Source organism: Malaclemys terrapin, chromosome 2, assembly GCF_027887155.1.
Source record: "Malaclemys terrapin pileata isolate rMalTer1 chromosome 2, rMalTer1.hap1, whole genome shotgun sequence".
Lineage (NCBI taxonomy): Eukaryota > Metazoa > Chordata > Testudines > Emydidae > Malaclemys > Malaclemys terrapin.
The window spans coordinates 24,440,570-24,453,954 of NC_071506.1; positions in this window are offsets into that span (position 1 = coordinate 24,440,570).

Below are 13,385 nucleotides of genomic sequence, written 5' to 3' on the forward strand. Positions count from 1 at the left end.
CTGGAGCTCCTTAGCTCTTCCCAGCACTGCTTTGTTCAAGGTACCCCCTTCTGCTTGCAGGCAGCCAATCTTTCCCTCTTCAAGGCTGAAGAGAAACTGGCAGTCTTCTGGCCCTGAAGCCCTTTTATAGGGCCCAGCCTTGCCCTGATTGGCTACTTCCCAGCCTTCTCTGATTGGCTCTCAGCCCCAGCCCTCTCCAAGGGCTGGCTTTTAATCCTTTCTGAGACAGAGCGGGGTGGCCGCCCTGCTACAGCATGGCTGTGATGGGTTGGGTCACAGAAACCGCCTTGGGACTGCCACCTGATGTGCTGAGACTACCTCTGAGCCTGTTTTCCCTGCCAGCTTGGGATTTCAGTACCTTGCCTGGTTGTGCCAGACAGGCAAGCCTGCTACAAACACAGACTCAGGTCTGAACCACATCCCCCAAAAGCTGCAGACTTAACTGAAAACAGCTTAAGAAGTGCTCCTGTCTCCCACACCCAGATACCCAGTTCCCAATGGGATCCAAACCCCAAATAAATCCGTTTTACTCTCCATAAAGCTTATACAGGGTAAACTCATAAATTGTCCGCCCTCTATAACACTGATAGAGAGATATGCACAGCTGTTTGCTCCCCCAGGAATTAATTACTTGCTCTGGGTTAATTAATAAGTAAAAAGTGGGCAAGTCACATGTCCATGCATGACTTAGTTCTCTATAGGAACGTTCCCAGGAAAGCTCAGATTTGGATAGGCGTCTATCAAAGTCTATTGTCAAACTAAGTGTTTCTTGATTGGGCAGTTACTGAGAATAGTCTTTTCTCAAGAAGCTGACTAAATGCTTCACTGAGGCTACTTAAGATCAAACAAGTACACAGCCAATATTCATAACCTCGAATACAAAAATGATATATGCATACAAATAGGATGAATACATGCAGAAGAACATAACCTTTGCAAAGATATGTTACATGGCATATCTAGCATAAAACATATTCCAGTTATGTCATATTTACACTCATAAGCATATTTCTATAAAGCATTATGGGGTGCAACATCACAGTGGCAATAGTAAGACCCCCCTACAATAGTAAGACCCCCCTTGCGACCACCTCCACACAACGCCCTTTTGGGTTAGGACCTTTACAGTTACAACACCGTGAAATTTCAGATTTAAATATCTGAAATCATGAAATTTATGATTTTTAAAATCCTATGACTGTGAAATTGACCAAAATAGACTGTGAATTTGGTAGGACCCTACTTAGAACATTTGAGGATATTGTACAATTGCCCAGATGTGTTTTTCTCTGACTATGTTTATCTGATAGTGACTATATTCAATCTGTTATGACTTGTTCAATCTGGATATACAATTTTGGTTTTTGAGGAGCAGGGAGCTTGGTGGGATGCCAGCCAAACAGCTGCTGCCATGATATGTGAAATCACAGTCCAGCTCTTTTATTAAAGAAAACGATAAGCTACAGCCATAAGCAAACAGCATTCCACAAAGCTAGAGTTTCAGCTTTGTCTCCCTAATTTACCAAACAGGGATCATTCCCTGTCTTTAACTCTATTCAGCACAGAGACATCTAGAGGCTGAATAGTATGCTAGACATAAAAATATCACTAGTTGCTAGCGGCATCTGGTGGTACAGCATAGTCTTGCAGGATGTAAATTTTGTCACCAGGTTGTGGGGAGAGGTTAGTAACTCTTTAGTTACTCCTAGTTCCAAGCGTAATTCTGAGCTCACTTGCACATACTCGTGTGTAGCCATGGTAGCACGTCTGTGTGAAGTACATACCCACAGGGTTCAGGGGGGTTTATACCTGGCATGGCTAGTCCATGTCACTGCTGATTGTTCAGTGCTGCCCGTGCTACCCTGACTACACTACTATTTTTAGCACACTAGCTCATTGAGCTAGTGTAGGGTTACCATATTTTGAGCGTCCAAAAAGAGGACATTCCACGGGCCCAGGCCCCGCCCCAACTCCACCCCTTCCCCAAAGTCCCCGCCCCAACTCCGCCCCCTCCCCTGCTTCCCGCGACCATTTGATTCGTGGGAAGCCTGAAGCAGGCAGCAGGTAAGCTGGGTGGGGGGAGGAGGCGCGGCCCAGTCTGGCCCCCCCAACCGAGCGGCTCCCTCCGGCCCTGGCCCCGGCGTCTCCAGCCTGGCTCGGCTCGGGCCCTGGGGTGCCGGCCTGGGCCAGCCCCCGGCCGAGCACCCCCAGCCCGCCCAGCACCCCCGGCCCAGCCCAGCACTGCCGGCCCGGCCCCGGCCCCCGGCCCAGCCCCCGGCCCAGCACCGCCGGCCTGGCCCCCAGCCCCGGCCCCCAGCCCGGCACTCCCGACCCCCGGCCCAGCACCCCCGGCCCAGCACCCCCGGCCCAGCGGCCCCGGCCCCCGGCCCAGCACCGCCGGCCCCGGCCCCGGCCCAGCACCACTGGCCCCGGCCCCCGGCCCAGCACCCCCTGCCCCGCATGTCCCTATTTTCCCGGACATGTTTGGCTTTTTGGGATTTCCCCCAGGACGGGGATTTGAGGCCCAAAAAGCCGGACATGTCCGGGAAAATCCGGACGTATGGTAACCCTAAGCTAGTGCAAGTATTTCCATGGAAAGTGGGAGTCACACCTCCAGCTCCATGTGTAGACATACCCTCAGAACGAATGGGGTCAGTCAATGCTATTAAGACAATATCCACCAGCGTCTATTCTTTTTGGCCTATGGTGCAAGTTTGTGTCCAGGTCTGGGTGGGCAAAACAATTATAAATGTCCAGCTGTTTATTTGGTCAAAAGGTAGTTTAGGGTCAGAATAACTGGTCATAGCCAATCCTTTACCACAAAAATTACAATTTCATCCCTTCCTGTTGTTGCTATTATCTGTTTAAGGTTGGTAACTGAAGTTGTAGCCTTATAAAACATCCTTATTTTATGAGGTATCTTTGTTTCCAGTGGCCCCTGGGGATACATCACTGTGCATAATTTAAAGTGCTAAATATAAAAAATGCTCTTAGCAGCAGCATGCATACAATTTGTTATAACAAGTGTTTATTCAAGTATGTACAACCTACTTAAAGAGAGGGGTTACTTGTATTTGCACCCCCATGGTCCAAAGCCATCTTATTGGATGATGGGTAGGAGAAAAGGGGCATAATTAGGAGCTGTCTTTTAGATTGGCACCTGTCTGCCAGGAGGCCAGCAGAAGAGTAGATCTTCCCCAGAGGGAAATTCAAACAGCCAGGGAGGGCTAATAGGCTTTAAGCCACCTGCAAGTAGTAGAACATTGGGGTTATTTACATTAAACACAAGTGAGCACTTATATTAGGTGAGCTTTTGCCCCAATTCACTGAGTTGCTTTTTAAAAAAATATATTTGTCAAATAAATTGTTTTTACTACGTATGTGTTAAATCAGTCTGCCGCCATGTAGTTATTTTTAGAAGCTAGCTAGGAAGGGAAATGTAAATTAGAGATTTGTTATTTGATGTTCAAAGTGGGGCAGAGGGGAAGGATGGTGGTAAGTGAGGTTCTTTTATGAGAGGAATCTTTAAGAAACATGGAAGTACCCCTCTCCTGCTGTCCCTCCTCCCCCGCAGCCTCAGCTCGCTCACTCTGCCGCCGGCGCAATGCTCTGGGCGGTGGGGTTGTGAGCTTCTGGGGCAGTGCGACCGGCCTGACCTGGTCTCTGTGCTGTGTGGTGGCGGTGGTGGTGGCGGCGGCAGCGTGGCCTGGCTGTAGTGTGGCCAGCCATCGGTGCTCCAGGCAGCGCGGTGAGGGGGCAGGGAACAGGGGGTGTGGACAGGGGTCAGGGTGGTCTAGGGGGGAACAGGGGGTTGAATGGGGGCAGGGGTTCCGGGGGGGGTCAGTCAGGAAGGAGGGGGGGGTTGGATGGGGCAGCGGAGGTCCGGGGGCAGTCAGGGGACAGGGAGCGGGGTGTGTGGATGGGGCAGGAGTCCTGGGGGTAATAACTGTATGACCTCTCTCCCACCCCACCCCACCCCAATGGCAGCTGCTACTGCTACAACTCTTCCCCCCCACCCACTTCCAAGTCATTGAACTTTTAGAATATAATTAATAGTAATACTAAACAGACTTAGTAAAAATGCTTGTTTGCAATGTTGTATTAACATATGTATACATCATGTAAAAAATCCTAATTATACGATGAATTTCAAGTATTCTGTTCACTATTGATTTTTGTAGATTTGACTGAATGTATGCATCTCTGATATATTAATTTGTAAATTTTAGATGTTATAACACATGATCTATTAAAATGAAGATTAAAAAGTGAGTAAAGTATCATATGAGAAGAGTCTTGACAAGTGGATGACGCAGCTAAAATTAAAGTATATTTCCAATTCCATAATCTAAACGCAGGATCCTTGTGGCAACACATCATAGGGTGACAAAATACTTGTAAAAGAGCACATTCTTTTAAAGGTGCATTGGTGCCACTATTGTCAGCTTCGGTCTCAACAGTGACTCAAGCATATTTTTTTGGAGTGGAGGATTTTTCCCCCCAGTAACTTGGTGATTTGAATTAGTTAATCATGAATCATTGAACAAGTGTCAATAAGGTTCACTTTGTTCGAAACAACAGCTTAAAGAAAGTGTAATCTCATTTGGCTCTTCTCCCCAAGCACTGTTCATAACACTAAACACATTCCACTGGACTGTTTGTTGTCAACACAAAGCACAGTCTACTCTGGGTAGTGATACATCTTGAACCAACTTTTCATAGTTAAGAAAAAAATGTTTTGACTGACAAAATGAAAAACCAGGACAATTCAGGCAGCTAGTAGGTCTTGGGGGACAGAGTCATCGTCATAAACTAGGATACACAGTCTTTTTCCCTACAGTGTGTGTAGTAAGCCCTCTTCCATCATTTGCCCTATTCGCTGAGGAAACAACAATGCACTGGATAGCCTGCAATTGCGGACTGTTATTGCCGGCAGAGAGTGCCCGAGGAAAGCAACAGCGGGGTTCGTTGCCCGGTGTGCTTCACGCCAATGAACACACCAGGGCCTAGTGCAGGAAGGCTTCATCGACACTCGTGGTCTTCCACCCTCCCGAGTTACCTAGGGTTATGCCTAATGACACCAACAACTCCCTCCTTTGAGAATACTCAACAAGCCTTTGGCTGAGTTTTCTCATATTCTGTGGACAAGATACGATTGAGTGCCATGGAGCTGGGGTTATAAATGAGAGGGCATGTCGGGACTTTTGGGGAACGGGGGGCACAAAGCTTATGGAGGAGCATTTTAAAACAAGCGATCAGGAGGAGGGTGACCAGGCACAGTACCACACCTGTGAGGAGGAGACGCACAAGGCCACCGCCAGTCCTCCCAGGTTGGGCAACCAACTCCAAAGGGAATCGAAAACCGTGGGTTCCCTTTCCTGGGCCTTCCACTGCTCGAAAGCCTGTTCGGCCGACAGGATGTGCTTGTTAATGTCCTGTGAGTTTTCCGGGACATAAGTATAACATTCACTCCCAATAAGGGCACACACCCCGCCCTGGGAGGCTAAAACATAATCAAAGGCTTGTCTGTTTTGCAGGGACAGGAACCAGAGCTGGTAAAGTTCTGAGTTAAGGCTTTTCTCTATGGCCAAGATTTCATTGGCGAACTTGGTGAGAAACATAGAGAGCCTACGATAAAATTGAGCCAGCCGTCCCACCCCATAGGATGGGAGGAGGATCATACCCAACCTGTCTCCTTCCGTAATGGGCTCTGGGGTGGCATACAAAGATCTACGCTGTCTGGGGCGGCCAGGGGGCAATTTAGGGAGGACACGAAGGGGAGGGGCAAGATATCCTAGATAGCAGCTTCCATACCACTGATGCGGTAGCCACTTATAGGCAGAGGTACCGCAAATGTAAAAGGAGTGGCCATTCCCTACCAAGCCATTATAACCGCTACTTCACCTACTTGTTTGGGTGTCACTAAATGGTCCGAACCGGGCGGTAGAGTCGGATTTGCCATTAACATAGACAGGGATGGAAGCGTCATTGTCAGGGGATAAATAATACTGACAGGTGTTATTTCCAGCGGGCCAGGTGTAATTGGTAGACTTGAACTGTCGATAGCACACCAACCCGGGGGCCACTGGCCGCAGCCTAATAGGGGAAGGGAGATGTGTTGAGTTGGCCTGCGGCTTCCAGGGGTCGTCCCTTAATGCATACTGGGATTCAGTGGTACAGTTTTGCAACAAGGGAGTACCCGAGGTATTTTTTTCCCCTACTGAACCATTCCCAGCAGATATCTGACCAATTTTGGGGGACCACCCTCCAAGGTAACCCTGCCACGTGGTGCGGGATTTGGGAGCATACCCAGCAGTTAGAGAGGTTAAACTCTTGGGCAAAGCAAACCTTCAGGGCCTCATACGTATTTGTTTCTAAGTTGATAGGGATTTTTCTCCATCCCGCATGTGCCTGGGGGGAAACGGGAGTCAATGAGAGGAGTGCCCCTATGGCAAAGAGTAACACAGTGGCAGACCCTGGACCTATTTACATTTTGGGCATTTGACCCTGGAGTCTAACAATTACAATTCCCCAAATACCCACAAAATAACAATTACCAATAGCAGGCAGACTAAAAACAAAAGGGACCAGGCCACCAGGTTAGGCCGGCCCTGTGAAAGTAAACACAACCAATGCTCAGAGTTTTCGCGGGGAGTGTGCTGCGACTGTCCAAAGAGGTCACAGGGCATTCCCAGCAGACCTTATTGTCTTTTGAATAACAGTTTAAGTCCCAGGTCATCACTGGCAGTCTTTTCCGTAGGCTGGACGGTCCACCGTTCAGGAGCGGGCACTGCTTTTAGACAAGAGTGATGGATCCAGTTTTTGTGTCCCTCAACCTTTGCTGCTGTGTGTGAGACCAGCAGGACGGTGTGGGGTCCCTTCCACTTCTCTTGGAGAGGCTCGTCCTTCCAGGTACGAGCGAGAACGGAGTCACCTGGTTGCAGGGAGTGGACGGGGCATCCAGCAGGATAGGCTGCAAAGCTCTGGTATACCTGTGGAGAGAACAGAGGACAGCAGACAGAGAGCACATGTACTGAGATAAGAAGCCACGGGACGTTTCCAGGTGCCTAATAACTGAGTAAGCACTCCCAGGGCTGGGGCTTCCATCAGTTTCCTTTTTAAAACCTTAAATGCCTTCTGAGGATCAGTGAAAGGGGTCGTGATCCGCTCCCTTAACGCATTCGTAGAAGCGTTTAGCCCACAGTCCAAACTTTGGGATCCATATTCTGCAGAAACCTGCCATGCCCAGAAATGCCCTGAGCCGTTTACGATTGCTTGGGATAGGAATTTGACAGATAGCTTCCTTCCTTTAGTTTGAAAGCTGACACTCCCCCTGCTTTATGTGGAATCCTAAGTACTGTACTTCTGGGAGGGCAATCTGAGCCTTACTCTGTGCTACCCGATATCCTCGGAGTCCAACAAAGTTCAAGAGGCTCACAGTGGCTTTAAGGCAAGGGGTTAAACCCACAGCGGCAATTAACAAGTCATCTACGTATTGCAGGAGGAGGACCTTGTCCTCATTGTCCCACTCCTCCAAGTCTCTGGCCAGGGCCTGGCCGAAAAGGGTGGGGGAATTTTTAAATCCCTGGGCCAACACTGTCCAGCAAAGCTGCTTTTTAACCCTTTTCTTGTCCTCCCACTCGAAAGAGAAAATCTCCTGAGATTGGGTGTCAACCGGAATCGTGAAGAAAGCGTCCTTTAAATCTAGGACCGAAAAATGGGTGTACTGCCCCCTATAGAGGCCAACAGTGTATACGGGTTGGGAACAAGGAGGTGCAGAGTCTTAACCCGTTCATTAACCGCCCTCAGGTCCTGGACCAGCCGATATGTGCTATTGGGCTTTTGTACAGGCAAGATGGGAGTGTTCCAAGCTGACTGGCATTCTCGAAGTACCCCATACTTTAGGAACTGGTCTATAGTCTCCTGCAGTCCCTCTCTGGCTTCCCTTTTGATCAGATACTGCTTAATTCACACTGGACCTTTTCCAGGCAAGAGCTGAACATTAACGGGGGGTTGATGGGCTGCTTTTCCTGGGACCCCGGATGCCCATACCAGAGAATATACCTGCTCCTCCCACTGGCTCCATTCTGGGGCTTGCATGGCTGAGGGCTCAATTGCAAGGGTCATTATCCACGCATTCTGTGCCTCCTCCCGTGCCTTTGACACGACCTGATTACACTCCACCTCAGACAGCAGGGTCCGCATAAGGACATTACAATCATCCCAGTCAGGCTTATGGCTAGCCAGGCACCCCTCAAAGACTGGGATAAACTTGCTTGGGTTCGTGGAGAATTCCCCTGCCTGTGCCTTAAAGGCTGCTAGGTCGACTGGGTTAAAAGGTACATGCGTATAGACCTGCATAGTAGTGGCCGGGCGGTTGTCTGTTCCAGGACGGGCTATCCGAGTCTCAGTAATCAATGGATAGAATCCCACTGAGGGGGCAATCTCTGGGACCTGAGGCACCTTGTCTTTATAGGGTGGGGGTGTTGGAGCCGAAGGGGACACCGGCTCTGCCATCACAACCGGGGAGGGGTTCGAAGGACTAACATTAGCCACTGCCGGTCCTGCCGGGGTTAAATTACACCTCTGCAAAAGATCTGACCTATCTCTTAGCAACATAAACAACTGTACATACATATGTTCATTCCATTTACCCGTTCGCTGACAAAACAGAAGTAATTGAAGGATCGTATTATAATTATGTGATCCTTCCGGTGGCCACCTTTCCTGGTCCTCCAGCTGGTACTGAGGCCAGTCTACTGTACAGAACCTTTTCAGTTTACTTTTAGTCAATGGATCCGATTCAAACACTTTCCAGTTCACCAGAATGCATTCTAAGGGCGTACACCATGCCCTGCCTAAAGTACTCTGTCCCTGCCCCATACCCTAGGAAGACACTGGGCGTCCCCAGGTCAAAACAGGTAAAGTCCCCACTGGACTGTTCCTATCTTATCCAAGGGTCCAGTTTCGCACCGTCGCCCTATCCACGGGACCGGTTCCCCACCGTCGCCCGCAGCCACTTCTCCACTGTACAAGCGCGTTGTACTGTTGTGCCCTCTGGGGTCGACCAAACCGCGTCTCCGCTGAGGCCCCGATGAAGTCACCGGTGCGCGCTGGGCGTCGGTCGTCGCCGCAATCCGTCGACCTCCGAGAGGGGTCCGGGCAAGGCTAAATTTCAGCCTCGAGCCCACCCAGGGACGCCGAGACTGTTGCCGGCACAGAGTGCCCGAGGAAAGCAACAGCGGGGTTTGTTGCCCGGTGTGTTTCGCGCCAATGAACACACCAGCGTGGAGAAGCAATCAAAGTTTATTTGAGATCTCAAAGCGGTGCAAGGAGACTGGCACGTCTCAGATCAAGCACACTGAGACAAGCAGTTTTCCCTTTTTATTCTTTTTGCAGCTAGGCTTTTCCCTTCACCCCCCCCCCCCACTCCCTCCCTTCCTCCTATAATAGTTTATATTAAGCAAGTAGCAAGCAATTACATTTAAGCAATTAAATCATCTTGGCGGCTATAAGTCCAGCTTGTTAGTAACTTCTCTTGGAATTATTATCTTGTCCCTTTCCTTTGATTTGTTATTTTGCCTTTCAGCCAGAAGTACGCAGGCCTCATTATTACCGCTTGGCACTGGTATGCAGCCTGTTGCACCTGATAACTGGCAGTTACACATTCCAATTTCTGCATCTGGCTTTTGAGGTCGATTAGAGTTTAAACATGGAAGGAGTTTGGTTCATTTAGGCCTAGTGCAGGAAGGCTTCATTGACACTCGTGGTCTTCCACCCTCCCGAGTTACCTAGGGTTATGCCTAATGACACCAACACTGTGTTGTAATATATCAGTGATTTTCAACCTTTTTTCATTTGAAGACCCCTACAAAATTTCAAATGGAGATGCAGACCCCTTTGACATAGCCTACAGACCAGAGATTGAAAACCACTGTAATAGATCATCACACAAATTAAGGGTGATACTAAAAGAATAACAGAGAAGGATTGATCAGATCCTTTTTAAAGGAAAAAGCATAACACAATGCAGTACCAATCTTGTTTTGTAGGCTTGTTCTATTAAATTTCTGTCAGTCTGTAGCTCCCCAGTAAACTTCTAACTGGGCTATGAGACCAGGAAGTGCTGGCCAAACACTCCTAGTTGCAAGTTGTTCTCAGGTCAGAAAAGATACAATGAAATAGGAAACTTTATTCAGGTAAGAAACTCCAGTCTTCTATAGCCTCTGTTACCCCTTGTGACCCAAGTAGTTAGCCAGTTCAGTATCTTGCAGCTTGTTTCCTTTAGGAGGAGTTTAGGAAAAAATGATGATTAGGGCCCTACCAAACTCATGGTTATAGGCCATGAAAAACGTGTCGTGGACAGTGAAATCTGGTCTCCCAACTTGAAATCTAGTCTTTTGGGTGCTTTAACCCTATACTATACAGATTTCATGGGGGAGACCAATGTTTTTCAAATTGAGGGCTCTGACCCAAAATGGAGTTGCAGGGAGGTTGCAAGGTTATTTTAGGGGGGCTATGGTATTGCCTCCCTTACTTCTGCGCTGCCTTCGAGCTGGGTGGCCGGAGTGTGGTGGCTGGTGGCCGGAGATGGTGGCTATTGGCAGGGTGCATAGCTCTGAAAGTGGCACCCCGCCAGCAGCAGTGCAGAAGTAAGGGTGGCAATACTATCCCATACCATGCAATCCTTACTTCTGCGCTACTGCTGGCGTGGCTCTGCCTTCAGAGCTGGGCTCCTGGCCTGCAGCAATTCAGCTGCCCAGCTCTGAAGGCAGTGCCACCGCCAGCAGCACTGCAGAAATAAGAGGAGCAATACCACAACCCCCCCCTTACAATAACTTTGAGGAACCCCCTCCCCCAACTCCTTTTTGGGTCAGGACCCCTAAAATTACAACATTGTGACATTTCAAATTTAAATAGATGAAATAATAAAATTTTGAAATTTTAAAATCTTATGACTGTGAAATTGACCAAAATGGACTGAATTTGGTAGGGCCCTATTGATGATGGAGTCAGGTATTTCTTTGATGCAATCCTATTTATTTACAAAGAATGTAAAAAGTCATGTTTCTCTGAATGCACTAGGAATCAATCAACAGGAAGCAGTTTCTTTGCTCAATATTCCAAATCTCTTTTGCCAGCCAGCCCGCACTTTATCCCAAAAGCGGTCTGTCCTAGCATCATGCTACAAGTGTGATTTTGGCTGTCTTTGGCTTCTGCCTGCCTTCTTTGTCTGCTTCTGTTGTGTTCTCTTCTCGCTGCCTGTGCGCGTGCACACAGTTCCACCAAAAACAATACGCAGCCCTCTGAGTTTGCATTCAGCCCTCCAGTGAAACCCCTCTGTCCACATAGCTCAATTCTTAACTAGCAACAAGGGCCGGGTTCTGTATCTAGGGGTTCCATTTCAATAACGCAATGCAAAACCAGCTCGAGCCCCCACCCAGTGACCTGGGACAATTATATACCACCCCCTGGGTGCCTCTAAGAGGCAATACTTCCCCTCTCACAAGCACAGAGTCTGAGTGTAGCAGAAAATGTTTAATAACATGAGGTAAACGACATCCGTGTTAAATTGGAAAAACACCACAAACAGGATTCATAACACAAACCAGGAGCAAAAGACCCACCCCAGCAAATTGGGCTGTGTCCTTTCCCTTTGGTTCTTGAATCCAGCAACCCAAAAATCACCCAGAGTCCCCAAAGTCCTACACCCCCAAAGTCTCTTGGGTCCAGCAACCACCCAAAGTCCCAAAAGTCCAACGACCCCCAAAGTCTCTGTCCCTGGTCAGTACAGCCCCAGAGTAAAATGGGGGCATGCAGGGAGTTAAGGGGCACCTTATGTGATCCGAGGCCGGCCGGCCGTCTCTCTGTGGGATTCCGCCGCAGCCTTCACCACGAGCCAGTCCACTTCCTGCTGTCCCACGAACTGCTCTGCTCTACGAGCTGCTCCGCTCACTGACCTGTGAGCCACTCCAGCCATCTCTGCAAATAGTTCCGCTCACCAACCTGTGAGCCGCTCCAGCTGTCCTGTAAACAGCTCAGCTCGCCGTTCCTTCCATCCCCGCAAGGCCCTGCGCCGCTCACTGCTCCTCCAGCCGTCCCCACAAACTTGCTCCACCAGCCGCTTAGCAATATAGCTTCAGGCTCCCCCACTATTTAACACAGCACTCAGTGATCTCAGCTCTTAATAACTTTAGCTCTTTTGTGATGTCAGCTCTTAGTGATTTCAGCTCATAGTATAGGGGAGCCCCAGTGCTGGTGCACCATTGACCCAAAGTGAATTCAGCTCAGCAGCCTGTAACTAGACTCCTAATGGAATCAAAGTTAGCTCTGACATTCAACAGTGGAGAGAGGAAATGGTACCATTGGTGTTTTGAACCCTCACGGGGGGCAGTAACCATACCATCAGGTACAAATACCTGTCCCCATCCTCTCTCCATTCACTGGGAATTGTAACCCATGCCCCTTGTCTAGCAAGAGCTACTTAACTACTGGTGAGTCTCTCTGTCATACAACAGTTCCACTGGCCTTGATTCACCGAATCGGGGTAACAACACTTTATTCTTCTTGCCCCAATAACAGAGAAACTGGGGATCCCACACCAGCCAAAGTAACCACTTTCAGTTGTTGTTGTCCCAGGCTAGGTGGGTGGGTGTGCCTATGCAAACAAGGTCAGCCCCTAAAGTTCTTTTCAACCCTCACCATAATTCACCACCAGATGTCAAGGTAGAGCTTATCCTGACTCTGCTTACACCTGTGTACCTTCAGGGCCGCAGAATTCAAACTGCTGACCAGAGTGGTCAGGATGGGCATTGTGGGATACTTCCTGGAGGCCAATTAAGGTGACATAACTAAATGACAGGTTTCAGAGTGGTAGCCGTGTTAGTCTGTATCAGCAAAAACAGTGAGGAGTCCTTGTAGCACCTTAGAGACTAAAGGTGTCTACACTCTAACTACATCAGAAAAAGCTCTGTGCCGCTTGCCAAGGTGGTTTTTTTATTATGTCTACAAAGCAGGGGAGTTACATCGGTGGGAGGAGCATTTTAATATGTATACCTCCACTGTTTTGTTGATGAAAGCTGACTTTTGTCAACAGAACTGTTTAGTGTAGACAAGCAGGAGGTGTGGTCAGAGCTCCGGTGCTCCTGGGGGCCCCCAATTTGGCCAGGGCTCCTGGGCATGGGCCCAGTTGGCCTGTGAAGTAATCCACCACTGGTTGTACCAGTATAACCTAATGTGTGAATTTAAGCCAATATTGTAAAACTGGGCAATCCCCGTGTGAACACTTATTTCGGTATAAAAGTGGCTTTATTTGATGTAGCTTAAGTTGGTCGGGAACGGGTTTAAATTAAACCAATACAAACCTGTCAATCTAAAATGAGTGT